The sequence below is a fragment of the Hemicordylus capensis genome, chromosome 2 (genome assembly GCF_027244095.1).
Source record: "Hemicordylus capensis ecotype Gifberg chromosome 2, rHemCap1.1.pri, whole genome shotgun sequence".
NCBI lineage: Eukaryota > Metazoa > Chordata > Lepidosauria > Squamata > Cordylidae > Hemicordylus > Hemicordylus capensis.
In genome coordinates, this window is record NC_069658.1 from 163,702,226 (window position 1) to 163,718,723 (window position 16,498).

The 16,498-nt window shown below is 46.5% G+C and overlaps 1 long non-coding RNA gene across 1 annotated transcript; it reads left to right on the plus strand.

Moving 5' to 3' along the window:
- Nucleotides 1-1,574: 1,574 nt before the first annotated feature.
- Nucleotides 1,575-6,757, plus strand: LOC128342842 (uncharacterized). Its single transcript, XR_008315186.1, has 2 exons — nucleotides 1,575-4,258; nucleotides 5,612-6,757. It is a non-coding gene; the product is annotated as an uncharacterized LOC128342842 (long non-coding RNA).
- Nucleotides 6,758-16,498: the final 9,741 nt, after the last annotated feature.

Sequence of the window (16,498 nt, forward strand, 5' to 3'; positions counted from 1 at the left end):
GCAGGGCTTAATTAGGGGGCTGTAGGTCTCCACCCTGTAGCTGGTCTCTTCAGCCCTTATTGGGTGCAGCTGGTTCAGGATCTACTGGTGCTCTTGAGAAGACCCCTTCCTCACAAGTAGGTATCTCCTGGGGGAGATGCTATGCTGCCAGTTGAGTGCTTATTTTCCATTGTGGAAATGGATCGGCCTGGGTCTGGTGGCATTGTTGCTCTTGGGGCTCCAGTTGGGATGGTAGCACCTCTCTGTTGGCCATGCAGGGATGTGCCCTTGCCCCCTGAGCAGGGGTGGGATGGGGGAGAGGTCTGTCAAGGGATTCACAGAATGTGGGGAGATCCCGGAAGGCTGATGGTTTGGATTCCTGCATGACATGACCCAAGGATGTCTCACCTGAAGCCCTGTTGGGGATTGTGTAGGGGTTCTCCACATCTGAGGGCCCCTCAGTGGCAATGTCGGTGTGCTTATCCAAGGATGCTTCAGGGTGTAAGTTAGGGTGGATACTGACATCCAACCCAATTCCGCCTTGGTGTTCCACAAGCTCTTTGGGTGAATATTTGCTCCTTTACCCTGAAGGAAGGAGACTCTCATCTCCTTTGTCCCCCACCTTCATCCATATGAGACATGGAAAGGACTTGAGCTATTGACATGATCCTTCCTATGCACCTTCCTTTCCCACCAAGTGGTCCTCACCAGCTCTTCTTACTTTAACCCACTTAACCCAAACATCCCTTGCTTTCTTTCCCCGTCTCCTGTAATAATAAGCATCTAGTCAGTTAAGCACATATGCTAAGGTCCAGTCACATGTTATGTTCAACACTCATATGACGAGTGTACAATGTACACAGGTAAAGATCTGTACACAGGACAGTCATTCACATGTTATGCTGAGTGCAGGTACAGAAACACACTTCCTATCTGTACCATAATAGGGAACAGATTTGAAGGAAATACTACTACTATTACTAATAATAATAATAATAACAATAACAAACTTTATTTGTTAGCTGCCCCATAACAAATTGTTCTCTGGCCTATATCCTGGCCTATATCCAGGTTCACTTTTAAAATAAACACAGGCACAGCCATTCACACAAACAAGTGTACAGGTGTACAGACATCTGTACACTCGTACCGCATAATGTCTGAATCAGACTTTAGACAGTAATGCTGGGGTGAAGTATTAGTGGCCAGACACGTGAAACATCTTGTGTTGTCTGTGTCACATGGAAATGTCATGTGTGTTTCTTTAGATCAGGCCTGCTCAACTTCGGCCCTCCTGCAGATGTTGGCCTACAGTTCCCATAATCTCTGGCTATTGGCTGCTGTGGCTGAGAATTATGGGGGTTGTAGTCCAAAAACAGCTGGGGGGCCTAAGTTGAGCAGGCCTGCTTTAGATACAAGTCAAGTCTCTCTTTTGAATTCAATAAAATATATTTTTATTTCTTTTTTTAAACCTGTGGGTTGTCAGTTCTTTTGAGAAGCGGTCTATAACTGTGCCTCACTGATTTTTTTTGAACCCTGTTTGCTCTTTGTGACATCACTCTCTGTGATATTACCAACTGCCTTCTCTCAACTGTCAGCTGCTCAGAAATTTCTGGTAGGAGCAAAAGGGGTTGATTTCTGCCATCCCTGGAGCCGTTCCCATCACTGAGTGAGAGAGAGGAGCTGGGAGAGGAGCTGCTTCCTTCTCGCCTCTGCTTTCCTCTGCCGGGGTTAGCAGAAAGGTTGATCTCCAGATGATGCAGTTAAGGGCTTCAAGGACACCAGCAGGCCTTTCCCTCCTGGGCGCCTTCAGCATCGTGCCAGGTGCAGGATAGAGATCATGATGGAGGGTAAGGGGCTTTTCTTCTGTGCTGGGAAGCGTTTCATCAAGTGGCGAGGAGTTTCAAGGGCAGCCCTGGCTTTCCTCTGTTCCCTTTGGAGGAGACGTGGGGGGTTTCTGTAGAATTTCCTTTATCCGGCTGTTAGCTAGACCTTGGTCCACTGGGCCAAGAGAGGCACCTTTTAAAGTAGAGACTCTTCTTTTGAGCAGGGGGAGAGCAGTTGTCCCTCTTCAGCACTGCACAGCGCCCTTTCCAGGGCCTCCCTTGTGTCTTTTTCTAATCATGCAGCCCTTTGGAACAGGGAACCATTGGGGGGGGGGGTCCTTCTCTTGTGCCACACAGTTTGGGAAATGGCCCTGCTCCCTGGGCCATGAGGGACCTTTGGACGAAGTCGCGGTTCTTTGATTCTGAGCAGGCAGAGAGCCCCAGTCCCTGTTCACTGCAGCAGAGAAGCCCCTCCCAGTGGCTGTGGCTAAAGCCTCCCTTGTGCTGCTGCTGCTGCTGCTTAAAGTGCACATCCCTTCAGGGCAGGGAACCGTCTTCAGGCCCTCTTGCGGCCCCCCGTTTGGGAATCACCAATGTGCATAAGCTTGTAAGTCCTTTTGGGACAAGGAAACATCTTCAGGCCTTCTTGTGACACACAGCTTGGCTTCCCTCCCTGCTAACTGAGCAAAACATTTTTTAAAGTGGTGTCTCGCTTATATTTCGGGGGGGGGGCAGGGAGCAACTGTCCCCTAATCAACTCAGCATAGCATCCTTCTGAGGCTACTGCTGGCGTCTCTCTTGAGCTGCTGCTTGGACCGTGAGCCCCTCTGGGACAGGGAACTCTCTTCTCATTCCTTTTGCAATGTTAACTCTTTTTAGTTAAAAACGGCATATCAACCTTTGTACTAATTGTGGATCGTGAGTGTGACTGGAAAGAGTGACGAGATCACATGGTCCCTCCTCCCTGCTTGAGAGGGAGGAGTCTGGTCTTGTTCAGACACACCTCTGCACGTCATTCAGACCCGGGAACTGTGGGTTAAGTGCTTACACATCTGGACGTATCTGATTTTTCTTTATGTCAAAAGAAAAAGAGATACCAAAGCAGGACCGTGAAAGATCTGGGGGCACAAGTGGTCTTTTCTTCTGTCTACCTGGAGGAAGTTCAAGCTGCACAAAGAGAATGCAGGATCCTGCAAGGAAACAGCTGACTGTGATGAGGGCATAATCAAGAAAGGTCTGGATTCTTGAACCAATGTCCAGGTGACCTGCATGGAGGACTCCTGGAGGGGGTGCACTTCATGAAGACTGGGGAAAATGGGCTGGGCAAGAGCATTGGTTGATACATCAGAAGTGGGGGTAACCATGGGGGAAAGTGGCTGTGCCATCTTAGAATTCACAAAATCAAGGGGAGGAGATGAAGTGTCAAGATGTGCACCTTGGATTTCAGGCAAGCTGACTTGAATAAACTCAGAGGAATACCTGATAGGATTCCAAAACTAGTCCTAAAGGAGAACCTTTATATAGACTCTGAGGGCTTCACCGATGAGGAGAAACCTGTGGGCATGTCAGGGGAGCAAAGGGGCAAGGCCAAAGAGATTGGCCACATCCTAGTTCCAAGAAAAGGGAGCAGAGATTGGGAAGATGGAATTGCAGTTCTGAGGAGTTGTGTGCAGGGCTGGAGCAGAAGGAGAGCTGGGCCAAGCCTGGATGGATGGGGAACTTGGGAGGAAAGTGGAGGTGGGGAATCCTACTGGATTCCATGAGGCATTGGTACTCGGCTTATATTTATGAATAACACAAATATTTTTGTGTTGATGAAAAGTTGGTGTTTATGCTTTATTTTAAAATTATTTATATATTTTATATTGAAAGCACTCTTGGTTTAAAAAAACCTGCAGGGTTGTGTACAGCCCATCAGATCCCTCTGCTACCTCTTACTTTCTCCCACAATGAGCACAACAGATCTTTCCATAGAGATATGTTTCCACAGACATGACGTTTTCATGTTGCTGCTGCTTCCTTGCCGTAGCTGCCTTTTCTTTTTTAATGGAGGTGGAAAGGGATAGCTATTCACAGCAATTAGCCAAGAAGATAAGGATGGCCCACCTGAAGCTCAGCAGCTGCTGTTGGACTAGAACTCACATCATCCCCAGCTGTTCTGTGGGGCTCCCATAACCCCCATCAAAAAATAGTGGCCGCGCGTTCCTGGAGGACCGGCCGCGCGTTCCTGGAGGACCAGCCGTGCGTTCCTGGAGGACCGGCCGCGCGTTCATCGTATAGATTTTTCTCTTAGCAGGTATTACAATCACTGTCAGGCAGGATGGGAAACTCCTGAATAAGTTTTTTCAGTGAATCATGAGATGAGCAAGGAAGGGATCCGGGCAGATGGTTGCAGCGCTAGCAAGGAGCATTTCCAGTCGTTCACTCAGGAGCAGAACAGCTAATGAAGCAAGGTTGTACCTAGTGTTATTTTCTTTCTCATTCTGTTTTATTGCATTTGAATTCCTGTGTCTGTCCTTGCTTTCCTTGTTTCCCAATTCTGTTTGCAATCTGAGGCCCTGGAACTATATTTGGGGCATGTCCCCCAGAAGATTTGTATGTGGCATTTTTGTATATATAAATTATCGCTAGATTTCATATTCAAAGTATGTTGCAGCACCCCTGGGTGTTGTACAGCCCATCGGATCCCTTTGCTGCCCCTTGATTTTTCTCAGACAAGCTCAACATCTTTCCAAAGTGGTTTGTTTCTGCAGACTGTCTCACATTTCATGTTTCTGCAGCTTGTTCACTATAGCTGCCCCTTAAAGCCCTGGTGTGTTTTTGCGGGGTGGGGGGCAGGGAGTGGGGTCAGGAGTCGAGTGGGACCGCCGGCGGCCCATGTGTGGCCACAGTGGCTGCCCCGCTGACACCGCCCCCTGCGTCTGATGTCAGATGCAGAGGTGTGTGGTCTGGCTCCCAAATGGAGCCTTGAGGCTCCGTTCGGGAGTTGGTGTCTAACTCCCGAAGGGGCCGTTCTGGCCATGCCTTAGCAGGGAAGAGCCGCTCCCGGCTGGTGCTGCGAATGCAGCTCCAGCCTTAGTTTAGCTCCTGAAGGGGCCATGCGGCCCCCGCTCAGGAGCTAGACTAGCACCCCCGTGTCAGACGTCAGACGCAGGGGGCATGTCAGGGCCTCAAGATGCGGCCCCTGATTGGGCGCGGCCCAGGTTCTTTGAACCCATTGGCCCAATGGTGGCTCCGCCCCTGAGTGGGGTTATCTATTCACAGCATTTAGGCCCTGGCCAGGTGGAGTTGTGGTGTCAAGATGGGTCAGGGCAGGAAACCTTTGATTCTCCACAGAGCAGACATCCAAAAGCAAGAGAAATGGCACAGAGAAAGCCGAGAGGCTAGAGATTGCCCAACTTAACTGAAGCTCTCCAGCTCTTGTTGGATTACAACTCCCATCAGACCCAGCTTCTCCTGTTCAGTACTACAGCTCCCATCACCCCCTGCCATAAAGCATGGCTGGGGATGATAGAAGCTGTCCTCCAATCACCCCCAGCCACCATGTATTGTGGCATGAGTTGATGGGAGTTCAACAACAGCTAGAGAACCTCAGGCTGGCCACACCTGCAATAAGAAATACAGTCCCCTGATGTTAATCCAGATCTTCTTATGAAGAGAACCATCATGTTCTGAGCAACGGCTTGTGGTGGTGGTGGGGAATAAATCAACATGAAAACCAGGCAGTTGAAACAGAGGGTCATGAAGAAAACGCCACTTAAGTAGCTCACACTTGTTTCCTTTTCCTTCTCTCTCCAATATACCAGCAAAGAAGAGCTTCCCTTTCAACATCTAAGGAAGGAGCCTGTCCTGCTTCTGATGCACTGTTCTCAATGCGAGTGCCGAGGGTGGCCTCAGCTGGGTAAATATGCACTGACTCAATGTCAAATCTCTCCGGTGGCTGAGGGGAATGGTGGGCCCTAGAGAAGGCAGGAAGAGGCCAACCCCACAACAGATGCCCATTCTCTTTCTGGCTGGGTTTGCAAAAGCCTCATGTACTCTCAAGGTCATGAGGCTTTTGCAAAGAGTAACTGGCCCTATCCACCCCCAGCACAGTACTTCCAGTGACTGTTGCTGGTGTCTTATCTTATGTTTTGTTTTAGAATGTGAGCCCTTTGGGGACAGGGAGCCATCTTATTTATTTATTTCTCTGTGTAAACCACCCTGAGCTATTTTTGGAAGGGCGGTATAGAAATTGAAATAAAATAAAATAAAATAAAATAATAATAATAATAATAATAATAATAATAATAAGAGGGGGCATAGTTTCCCAGCAAATGACTTCGCCCCAGGAGTGGAATCCACACCTTAGTTTACAGAGCTCCCTTCAAGCTAATTACTGAAGTTGCAGCCCAGGTTTGCACCCGTTCCCTCTGTCCCATCTCTTGATTCCGAGTGTGGGTCCCCAACCCCCCCTTCCCCTGGCTCCGCATCCAGTGCAGGGTGCAAATGTCACGTCCAGCCCTGGCAGGGTGCAAGAAACAAGGTTGGACCCCACAGTGAACCAGTCTGTAGGGCCAAGCAGGGGGGCAGAGGGTGCGCTAGTAAAAGCGATCCCCGCCCTCTCTTGGCCTTCTGCAGGGACACCTCGGCATCCACTCACCCCCCTCAGGTGACAGTGTGGGATTAGCCGGTCGCCATTTGGGGCCGAGTAGGAATTTTCCCCATCCACCCGGATTGGCTTGGAGGTGGCTGGTTTTTTGCCTACTCTGCACTGTTGCACTGGAAGGGATTTCTGATCTGGCGGATGTTAGGAGTGGTGCCGCTAAATAGTGTAGCCCCTTGGTCACCATGGCAGGTCCGGGGGGGGATGTAGTGCCCCACCCCATTGGTGGCAGGTGCGATTTCCCCCAGCTACACTCTAGTTCTCTGCTAAAATGAGTCAATAAAGTGATGGCCCTAGTTTCAACCCATTTCCTGTGTGCTGACGTTTATTTCTGGGTGTGGGTGCAAAGGGACTTCATGGCAGAACGCTTGCAAGACAGTCTCAAGTAGCATTGAGTGTGAGCTATAGATCCACAAAGGCAAGCTTTATAAAGAGGCAGAATCCGAAATTCAGGAGAAGCATGAGTTGCTCCTTGTGCTCTAGCCAGGTCTTCTGCTCCTCCACCCCCCACAAATGGGAGTCTGGTTCATACTCACACAATCAAGTGGCAAAGCTCTGCATAGACTGTATCACTTCAGGCTGCAAGTGGAAGGTAGGGTTTTTAAATGCTCTCCCTCATAATAACTAAAAATATATATAGCATGTTGGGGAGAAGTGTTCCGCTCCGGTGTGCAGATAGCGGGAAAGCTTAAGGAACACCTCCTTAATTTTATTTTGTGAGTAGGTATGGGCTATTAAATTGTGAGTAGGTATGGGCTCCTTGTGCCCAAGGAGCAAAAGGTTACTGGTACAAATCCCCGCTGGTATGTTTCCCTCCAGACTATGGGAAACACCTATATCGGGCAGCAGCAATATAGGAAGATGCTGAAAGGCATCATCTCATACTGTGTGGGAGATGGCAATGGTCAACCCCTTCCCTATTCTACCAGACAACCACATGGCTCTGTGGTTGCCAGGAATCTACACCTACTTGCGGCACAACATTATGGGCTATTAGGTTGGCAAGGGGTGAAATAAAATGCAGGGGAAACTGCTCAATTGGTTAAGGGAGATGTGCACTCTTGGTTCAGTCTAACCCTTTCCCTTCATAGCTATTTTTCAATGTGCAGGGATCTTTTGTGGGGAGGCATGCACAAATCACATATCTGCAGCTTGAAGTGATACAATCCAGGAAAAGGTTACTCGTTGATTTTGCTGAATGTTTAAATGGACAAGTATTGTACAAAGACTTCAATCTGTCTGTGAATGCAGCAAAAAGAGATAATCTGGTACTTAATAGGTGCCAGCATGAATTTGTCACACTGGAGTAATCTTCCCTTCTCTTCAGAATTATTAGTTTAGTAGAGCACAAGGATGTTGTGGACAAAGTGTGCCTTGATTTCTGCAAAGCATTTGACACAGTTGCCACAATATCCTCCTTGACCTCTGTGGAGAATGGGGCCAAAAACTCCGTGTTGTTGTAGGTTTGCTTGTTCTTTATTTTGATTTATGTTTAAAGTGGCTGTCCATTCCCCATTTGTGTTGCTGGAGTAGATAAAACCTTGACCTTTTCTCTACCCCAGGGTTGTTTTTCTGTCTGGTGTTCATCCCCGCTCCCACCTCCAATTCTGTTTTGTGTTTGCCCTGATGGGCTAATCCAGGGCGCTTTCCAGATTACATGCTGCAACAGGGGGAAATGCTTTGGCATGGGCAGGATCATATTGAAAATAATCCCCAGAATCTCAAACTCCTATAATAGGAAAATACAGCTATTTTTCTGCAACAGACTTGCGACACTGGAGCACTATACCACAAAGATAAAATCTGAAACAAGGCATTGGAGATGTGAATTGCACCTTGCTGTTGGTGCAGGGATTGTGGTGTCACAACACAGGAAGTATGGAAGCACACTTAGCAGATCCGTAGTGACATTGTTGTAGGGTTTAATCTGGAAAGCTCCCTGAGGAGGTGGGCAGAGTTCCAGGGATTAAAAGGGGAGGTTGGAACAGCTTTGGGAGCAGCAAGAGCAGGAGAGCAGTTGGAGGAGCTGAATCGCAAAGAAGGGAGCTGATGATCATACAGAGGAGCTGGATTGCTCTTGAAGCATCTGGAGGAACAGACAGCAGCAGGAACAGACAAGGCAGTGCTAAGCAGAGAAAGAGAGAGAGCCAGGCTTGCTGGGAAGCAAAGTGGGCTGACCAAGAGCTGCTGATGAGGCGCCTGTTAGGGCCAGCGTGGAGTGTCGGATAATTGCTGGATGGAATTATCTCATTTTTATTATTATTATTATTATTTAATTTTTTGCTCTTATGGTTGTTAAACATTGCAAAAGCAATTGGTAAAATTGGTATTTTTTTCCTCAAGTAAAAATTTCACCTCTTGATTAAATTCTGGTGTAGTCTCTGTCTGTGTTCTCCACCCCAGGCTTAAATGCCACACCACCCTGCCTAGACTGAGTGAGAGACGGAAGGCTGATGGGTTGCCAAGTGGAGACAGCCAGGAAACATAAGGAATTCCACTTGGGGTCAGCAGCAGTAAAGCTTGTCAAATCATGGGGCTGGTTGAGACCAGACCGTGACAATCTCTCTCATAATCTGATCTTTTTAACCTAACTAGGGCTCCACCTTTGCCTGCTGCTGCTTCTACAATTATACTGGATTCTCTGGATAAACCAGAGTGCAGCAAAATCCCCTCTAAAGCTTCCCTGAGAATTACTTGCCACTTTCTGTAATAATTCTCTCTTTCAAAAACGGAAGACCCAGAATGGGCAAGGTCTAGTGGTATAAAATAGCACATGGTTTCCATAAATGGTGTGTGTCTGCCATCAGGGAGCATTTATGGCTCTAGTCTGGAGAGTGCCTTCAATAGGTGGAAAGGAAAAACACATCCACTCACCCATTTCATTCCACCATTAGTGGAGATGGTTTTGTCTCTATGGCAATTACTACTGACTAATAACTTACTCCAGAGCAAGTGCACATAATGACATTCGTACCTGTAAGCCTAAATTTAATACCACAATTAGTGAAGAAGCTCTTGAAAGTTAGTTGGGTGGTAGAGCACACATTTTCATGTGCAAGATAGCTTCAGACTTCAGTGTCTCCAATTCTGCACTCTCTCCAGGCCCATAAAAGTACGGAGGCACCTTCAGATGTGACATTGTGCATATTTTTCAGTGTTGAGAGCCAGTGTGGTGTAGGTCTTAGGGTTTTGGACTAGGAAGAGAGAGACAAAGTTTAAATTCCTGTGCAGCTGTGAAATTCAGTGGGTGCCTCTGGGCCAGTCGCTTATCTCTCTCAGCATAACGTACCTTACAGGCTTGTGAGGATAAACATGAATATCTTATTCTGCTCTAGGATAACTGCAGGAAGGCTGGGGGGGGGTGGGGACAGGAATAAATGTAAAAACATTTGCCCATCTTATCTCAGTAATGCCTACAACAGCCCTGTAGATAATTTAGTATATTGCCAGTAGGGGAAGCCATGGCTAATGGACAATGGGCTGCCAAAGGTCTGCTTCATGACTGAGTGGAGATTGGAGCCAAGGGTTTTTAGCTTGTGGTTGGAACCGCTACACTGTACCAGTTCTTCTGCTTGGGTCCTGATTAGTACCTCATCTGAAGCACCAAGGTGATCCCCGAATCAAATCAGTGCTGATTCACTTATCCCTGCTATCTAGTCCAGCATCCTGTTTCCCACAGTGACCAACCAGTCCACAAGCAGGAGAGAGAGAGAGTTTAAGCACTATCTCCAGGCTCAGAGAGAGGATGCTGCTGAATGCCAGCTGTGGGGAGCAACAGTGGGAGAAGGGAGTCATTCTTTCAAGACCAGTAGCCACTGATAGATGTGTCCTCCACGAATTTGTCTAATCCTCTCTTAAGGCTATCTAAACCAGAGACCATCAATACAACCTTTTGTAGCAAATTCCAAAGACTGCTTAAGTGCTGTGCGAATGAGTACAGGGAAACCACACTATCCGCAGATTGTGCTTTCGTGTCTCTGTTGTCAGGTAATTGACAGTCAATCTCAGCTTACACAGGAAAAAGGGTTAAGGGAGGGTTTGTTTTGCATGTTCACAGTGTCGGGGTGGCTGGAAATGTTCTCCAAAGTCATTTCCGGCTGCCATTTTGGGAGTAGGAGCCATTTTGTGGCTCTTTTAAAAAATTTAAAAAAACAAAAACCCTGCGATCTTTTTTGCAGATAAATGACCATTTTGGGACTGGAGTGGGTGGTGGCATTCCTGGAATGCTGGAGACCTGCGGCACATGGTAGAGCACTTTCCTTTGCCATTCCCCCCACTTTTTCCAACTCCAGGAACCTAACCCCCAGATTCCCATTGCCACAATACCCCACTATCTGTGGTTCCAATATCCACAATTTGTGGAGAATGAAACCCCTGTGGATAATGGGGTTCACCTGTAAGTCCTTTTGTCTGTCCTAAATCTTATGCCAATCAGTTTCATTGAATGGCTCCTGGTCCTTTTCCCCTCCAAAGTCCAGCAGATGGAAGTCATTTTAGAAGGATATTTAAAAGGATACCATTGCTCCTAGCCATCAGAAACCAGCTTCAAAAGGTGGAAGACAATTGTGTAAAGCTATAAGCGTTTGACTCAGGAATTTCTCCCTCCCCTTCTGGACTCCCTCCACAGAATTTCACCAATCTGCTACAACCCTTCCCCCGCAATTGCAAATCACTCAGAGCAGACCATACCCAACAGAGCTGCCAAACTCCCCTTCATTGAGTTTTGAAAAACACCAAATTACTGCCAATGGCCACTCCACACATCACAGAGAAACTGCAGGGCATAACAGAAGCCTCGGGTTGTTGTTTTTTAAAGCTGCTGAAAATAGAGGATTTTTAAAAGCCGGACATACTTCGGGCTAAGTCAGAATGCTCAGCCATGATTCGAGGGGAAGCAGAGTCATGTCTGTCCTGGTCCCTGATAGCCCGCAGGGACTTCGGGGTAAATGCAGCTAATATGTGGACTGGCACACTCCATTCTGGAGGAGATTTGAAGTAAAAGCCATGTGTGTAAAGACTCCTGGAAACAGCTCTAACTATTGAAGGCTCCCTGCCATTGTTGTGGAACTCCCTCCAACAATGCCCAAGGGAGGGCATGTTGGCTCCAACATTTCTAGTCCAACATAACACCCAGCCCTCGTATTTTTCATTTTCCTCCTTGCTTTGAAAATTGATGTAGTTGTAGGGAGCCCAGTAGTACTGGAACCTAAAATATAGGCATTCCAGATGTGCATGCCAAATTTCATTCTGATTCTAATGGAGACATTGCACTACAAATACATACACTTACAGACACACCAAAAGCCAGTTCAGCTGAATTTATCCCAGGCGCGTAACAATGATAGGGCAAGGGGGGACCGTTGTCTGGGGGCCCCACTGCCTGGAGGAGCACCCCAGGGGCACCTCACGTGACTCCCCATTGCCCCCTGCCCAGCCCCATAGCCTCTCAGCCACTTGCCCTCTTCGCCGTCTCTCCTGCTTGTTCTGCTGGCCGCAATCGAAGCAGCAGCCCAGCTGCCAAGAGCTCCTTTTCTCCCTTTTCTCTCAGCTGATCGGCGGGTGGGCGGGGCTTCCATGGAGGCCTCCGTGTAGGCCGCAGTGAAGCCTGAACTCCAGTAGGGCCCAAGCCAGCCAGGAAGGAGGAGGCAGCCAGAGTGTTCTCGGCAGCAGAAGACCCCTTGCTGCCCTGCTTAACCCAGACCAGCATTTGCCAGGTAGAGTGTGAACTCCTTTTTGTGGTTACCTTTCCCGCCCCCCCCCCCCCATATATAGGGATCTGCTTGCCATAGGGCTTGGATATGGGGGGGGGGAGGGACCAAGAAGTCTCTGAATATTTATTTTGAAACAGCTTGGAAAATTTGCTGACTTAAAAAAAACTATCTAAAAAGTCCTATAAGTGGCTTGTTTCATGGCAGAAAATTGCAAAAACTTCTGGAACAGTATTTTATTAATTTTATTTATTCATTCATTCATTTATAAATGCACTTACGTTCAAGTTGTTTTGCAACCCAGAAGGTCTGAGTGAGAACTGTGAAGCATGTGTGGTGCTTTTATTTTATTTTTCTTGTGTGTGAACTGCTCCCCAATAACTTGCAGGGACTTCAGGGTCAATCTGGCCAACATGTGAATGCAGCACCTCTATTCCAGAGGAGATGTGTCTTAAAGGGCTTTAAAAGCCTCCTGTGAAAAACCTCCTGCAATCAAACTTGACTGAATTTGTTCAGAATTCTGGGAAAACAAACATAGGTTCACCCTGCATGGTTGAAAGTCTCCTTTGCTAATCTGCAGCGAGGGGCCCATTTTAATAATTCATCTTTCTAGTGTGTTCTAGGCATTAAAAGTAATACAAATGTATAGTACTCAATGTATATCACTATATATTGTGACGTGTGTGTGTGTATTCAGTGAAATGTATTTGCAGGCAGCATACTTATTTTGGAATATCAGACTTAAATCCTTGGTGGCCTGGGGTGTGCGGAGGCCCTGGACTTGGGGGGGTGCCCATTTTAAAATCTTGTCTCTGGGCCCACTCCAACTTTGCTACGCCCCTGATTTATCCAATAGCCTCGTCTCACTCAGTCAGACATCTAAAGCAGCTTGCAAGATATTCAGTTTTGCTCTGGAGAGTAGGCAGTTTAGCTTTATGTGCATCTCCTTCCAAGAGGCTTCGGTTAGATTGTAAACTCCATGCATGTAAAACCACTTTACAAATTGGCAGGGGGTGCTGTGAAAGGATAGCACTGCCCCCCCCCGGCAAGGAAATTGACCGTGAGTAACTGAAGTACTGAGGTACTTAATAAGAGGAGAGCTCTGCCAAAGCCTGCCTCAGTGTTTACACTCAAAGAGGCAGGTGTACACGATCCCTTGGTCAGCTTGCATGGGAGCAAGTTGTTGCAATTTGTGATTGTTTAGGAAAGCACCAGGAGAAAGCTGCCCACTCCAGTTACGAAGTAGTGCAGACAGAGTAGTCCAGTTAGTCAAGAACAAGCATGGAGATTGTAGTGCAGTATAAAGTAAATAGGATATATTAGGTGAAGTACATTTGCGATCGGAAAGACCTATCCTAACTATGAGTTACATAGTGAATAGGAGGGGAGAGAAAGAGATGCTCTCATCTGCTCTCCAAGGAGAAAGGAAGTAGAACTGACTTGCTACAGGAAATACCTGAGGAGTCAAGGCAGGGGTCATAGAGTAGAGGCCAAGCCAGGACAGGTAAGGGGGCCTTCACTAACTACCTCTCCTCCCAATGCCCCTAGTGGTCATTAGGATAGTTGGTGCGAAAGGTCAATGTACTGGAACTCCATCTAGAACACAAGTGGCCATGGTGCATAACAAGGGGGTTCTTGGGAGTCTCTGCTGAGTTCTAAAAAGATATCTATAGAGATATCTATAAATCTATAAAAGATATATATCTATATTATATATCTATAAAAGATATCTATATATCTATATCTATAAATATCTATAGAGCTGAACAATTAGAATGATGCAGGGCCAATCAGAGGGGTGGGGAACAGAAGGGCCATTTGGCTTGTCCCTCCTGCTCAAAGGGGGCCTCAAATTTAAACACTTGTTTTTTGTTTTGCATTTCATCAATTTTTCAACTTGTTTTTATGCACATCCCTATCAGACCGAAACTTGACCCACTTTCAGCTTAGAGGTGTAGATTTAAGCAAATAAGAGATGTGATTAGGTAAAAGACATATTTTTGGGTTAACTGGTAAAGATTTTGTCATTTTAAAGAGCTAAAAATGTTCACACATATTAATTCAAATATATCTGTTCTGATGATGCAAGACTAGACCATGAGGAGCATGTCCTCTCAGATCAGATTGTTTTATTTTTATTAAGACTAGGGTCTCAATATGATCAAGATATGATCTTGAGAATGTACACACCATTTTCAAGGAGAACATCAGGAACCAGCTTTGAAGTTCTGAACCTCATTGATAGGGAACCAGAGGAACTGTGGCATGAAATTGTTAAGAACAAATGTGAAAAGAGACTGCCAAAGACCAAGAAACAGAAGAAAGCAAAATGGATGTCCGAACAGACGGTGGAAAGTGCCAAGAAGAGGAGAGAAGCCAAAGTCAAGAAAGATAAAGACCTCAGGAAGGAACTTAATAGGGAGGCTGTTGTAAACCACCCAGAGACGTACGTTTTGGGTGATATAAAAATATGTTAAATCAATCAATAAAAATAAATAAGGTCTGGCTCAGAAGTGGGTTGGAGGCTACACATACACACAACGTGCTTTGGAGGGAGACCACTTACTCGTCATGTCTGCTGGACCAGTGCATGCGTGTCTGATGTGTGTGTGCGTGTGTGTGCTTGCGTGTCAGCAGAACCAAACGAGAGGGAAGAGAGGGGGGCTCAGAAAAAATTAAAGAGATAAGAAAGTTGGGCTCAGAGGCAGGTCAGTGGAGGCCACACATGACGTGGTGTGGCAGGAGACCACATACTCATCATGGTAGGTGTATGCGTGACTGGTGTGTGTGCATGCATGTCAGCAGAACCAAACAAGAGGAACATCGGAGCTGCCATATAACATTGGTCTATCTAGCTCAGTATTGTCTTCCCGTACTGGCAGCAGCTTCTCCAAGGTTGCAGGCAGAAATCTCTCTCAGCCCTATCTTGGAGAAGTCAGGGAGGGAACTTGGAACCTTCTGCTCTTCCCAGAGCGGCTCCATCCCCTGAGGGGAATCTCTTACAGAGCTCACACTTCTAGTCTCCCATCCATATGCAACCAGGGCAGACCCTGCTTAGCTAAGCGGACAAGTCATGTTTGCTACCACAAGACCAGCTCTCCTAGAGGGAAGAGGGGGAGCACAATAAAAACAATTCACAAATACATATACAGTACACATTACCCAAGTATAAATTATATACAAATCCAGCTATACAGAAGCTATACAGTAATATTTACACCATCAACAACTTTCTACACAAACCAGACCAAAAACACTACCTACAGAAAGGAAAGGAAAAACCTTTAATACCACTACTGACAGCATCAACACACACAGACACAGACAACAGAAGAAATCTCCACACATGCACACACTCAATACACACACAACTTCTAACTACACAAGCACATATTTACACACACTGAATATATTTACAGACATATATTTGGACATTCTCACTCAGGGGTGTATCTAGGGTAGGGCAGGCAGGGCATGTGCCCCAGGCACCACTTGGAGGGGGGCACAATTTCTTAAAATTAAAAAAATGGCCGCCAAAAACAAAATGGCCACTGCGCATGCTCACATGGCCTCTGTGAGGTGCTAGGCCATGCCAGGCCTCACAGAGGCCATTTGAGCATGTGCAGTGGCCATTTTGTTTTCAGCGGCCATTAAAAAAACCTATTTTAAAAAATGTCCACTGTGCATGCTCAGATGGTCCCTGTGAGGCCTTAGCAGCCCGCGGAGGGAGGTGTAACCTTTGCAGACTCCCCCCCCCCCACAGCCTATAGGAAGTGCCCCGAAGGGGCTACAGGTAAAAAATATTTTTAAAATTTAATATAATATACGTCACTGTACATATATTCAGTTTGGCACTATGTACAGAGAATCAGGGCTTGTGAATACTGAGCTGAAGCTTATGATCTAGGATTGTATTCATTTGTTCTTACTTTGCTTCTTGTGATAAGTGTGTGTATGTATGTATGTATTTGTTTATTTCGGCCCAAGGCCAGCATAAATACAAGAAAAAGAAGGGAAACAACAACAACTTGTGATAAGTGAGTTAAATGTGATGTCTTAATAATATGGCTATTAATGGTGAGTTTGTCATTGAATCAGTGTGAAATCCTTAGTATTAAGGCCCACTGGGAGTTTCTTGCTCTCTTTCTCTCATTTGAACTGTCTTTCTGAAATACTAGAATATATTCCAAGCAGTGACACAGTTTACTCTGCATATCTTTTAATTATTTTCAGAGCATCTGGGAAAAGTCAAATTCTCTATTTATTTTTAAAACTTATGTAATAGTGATGCTACAATGCATAGTAGAGAATTAGATAGGCACTTCTGTTTTGTTTTCCAA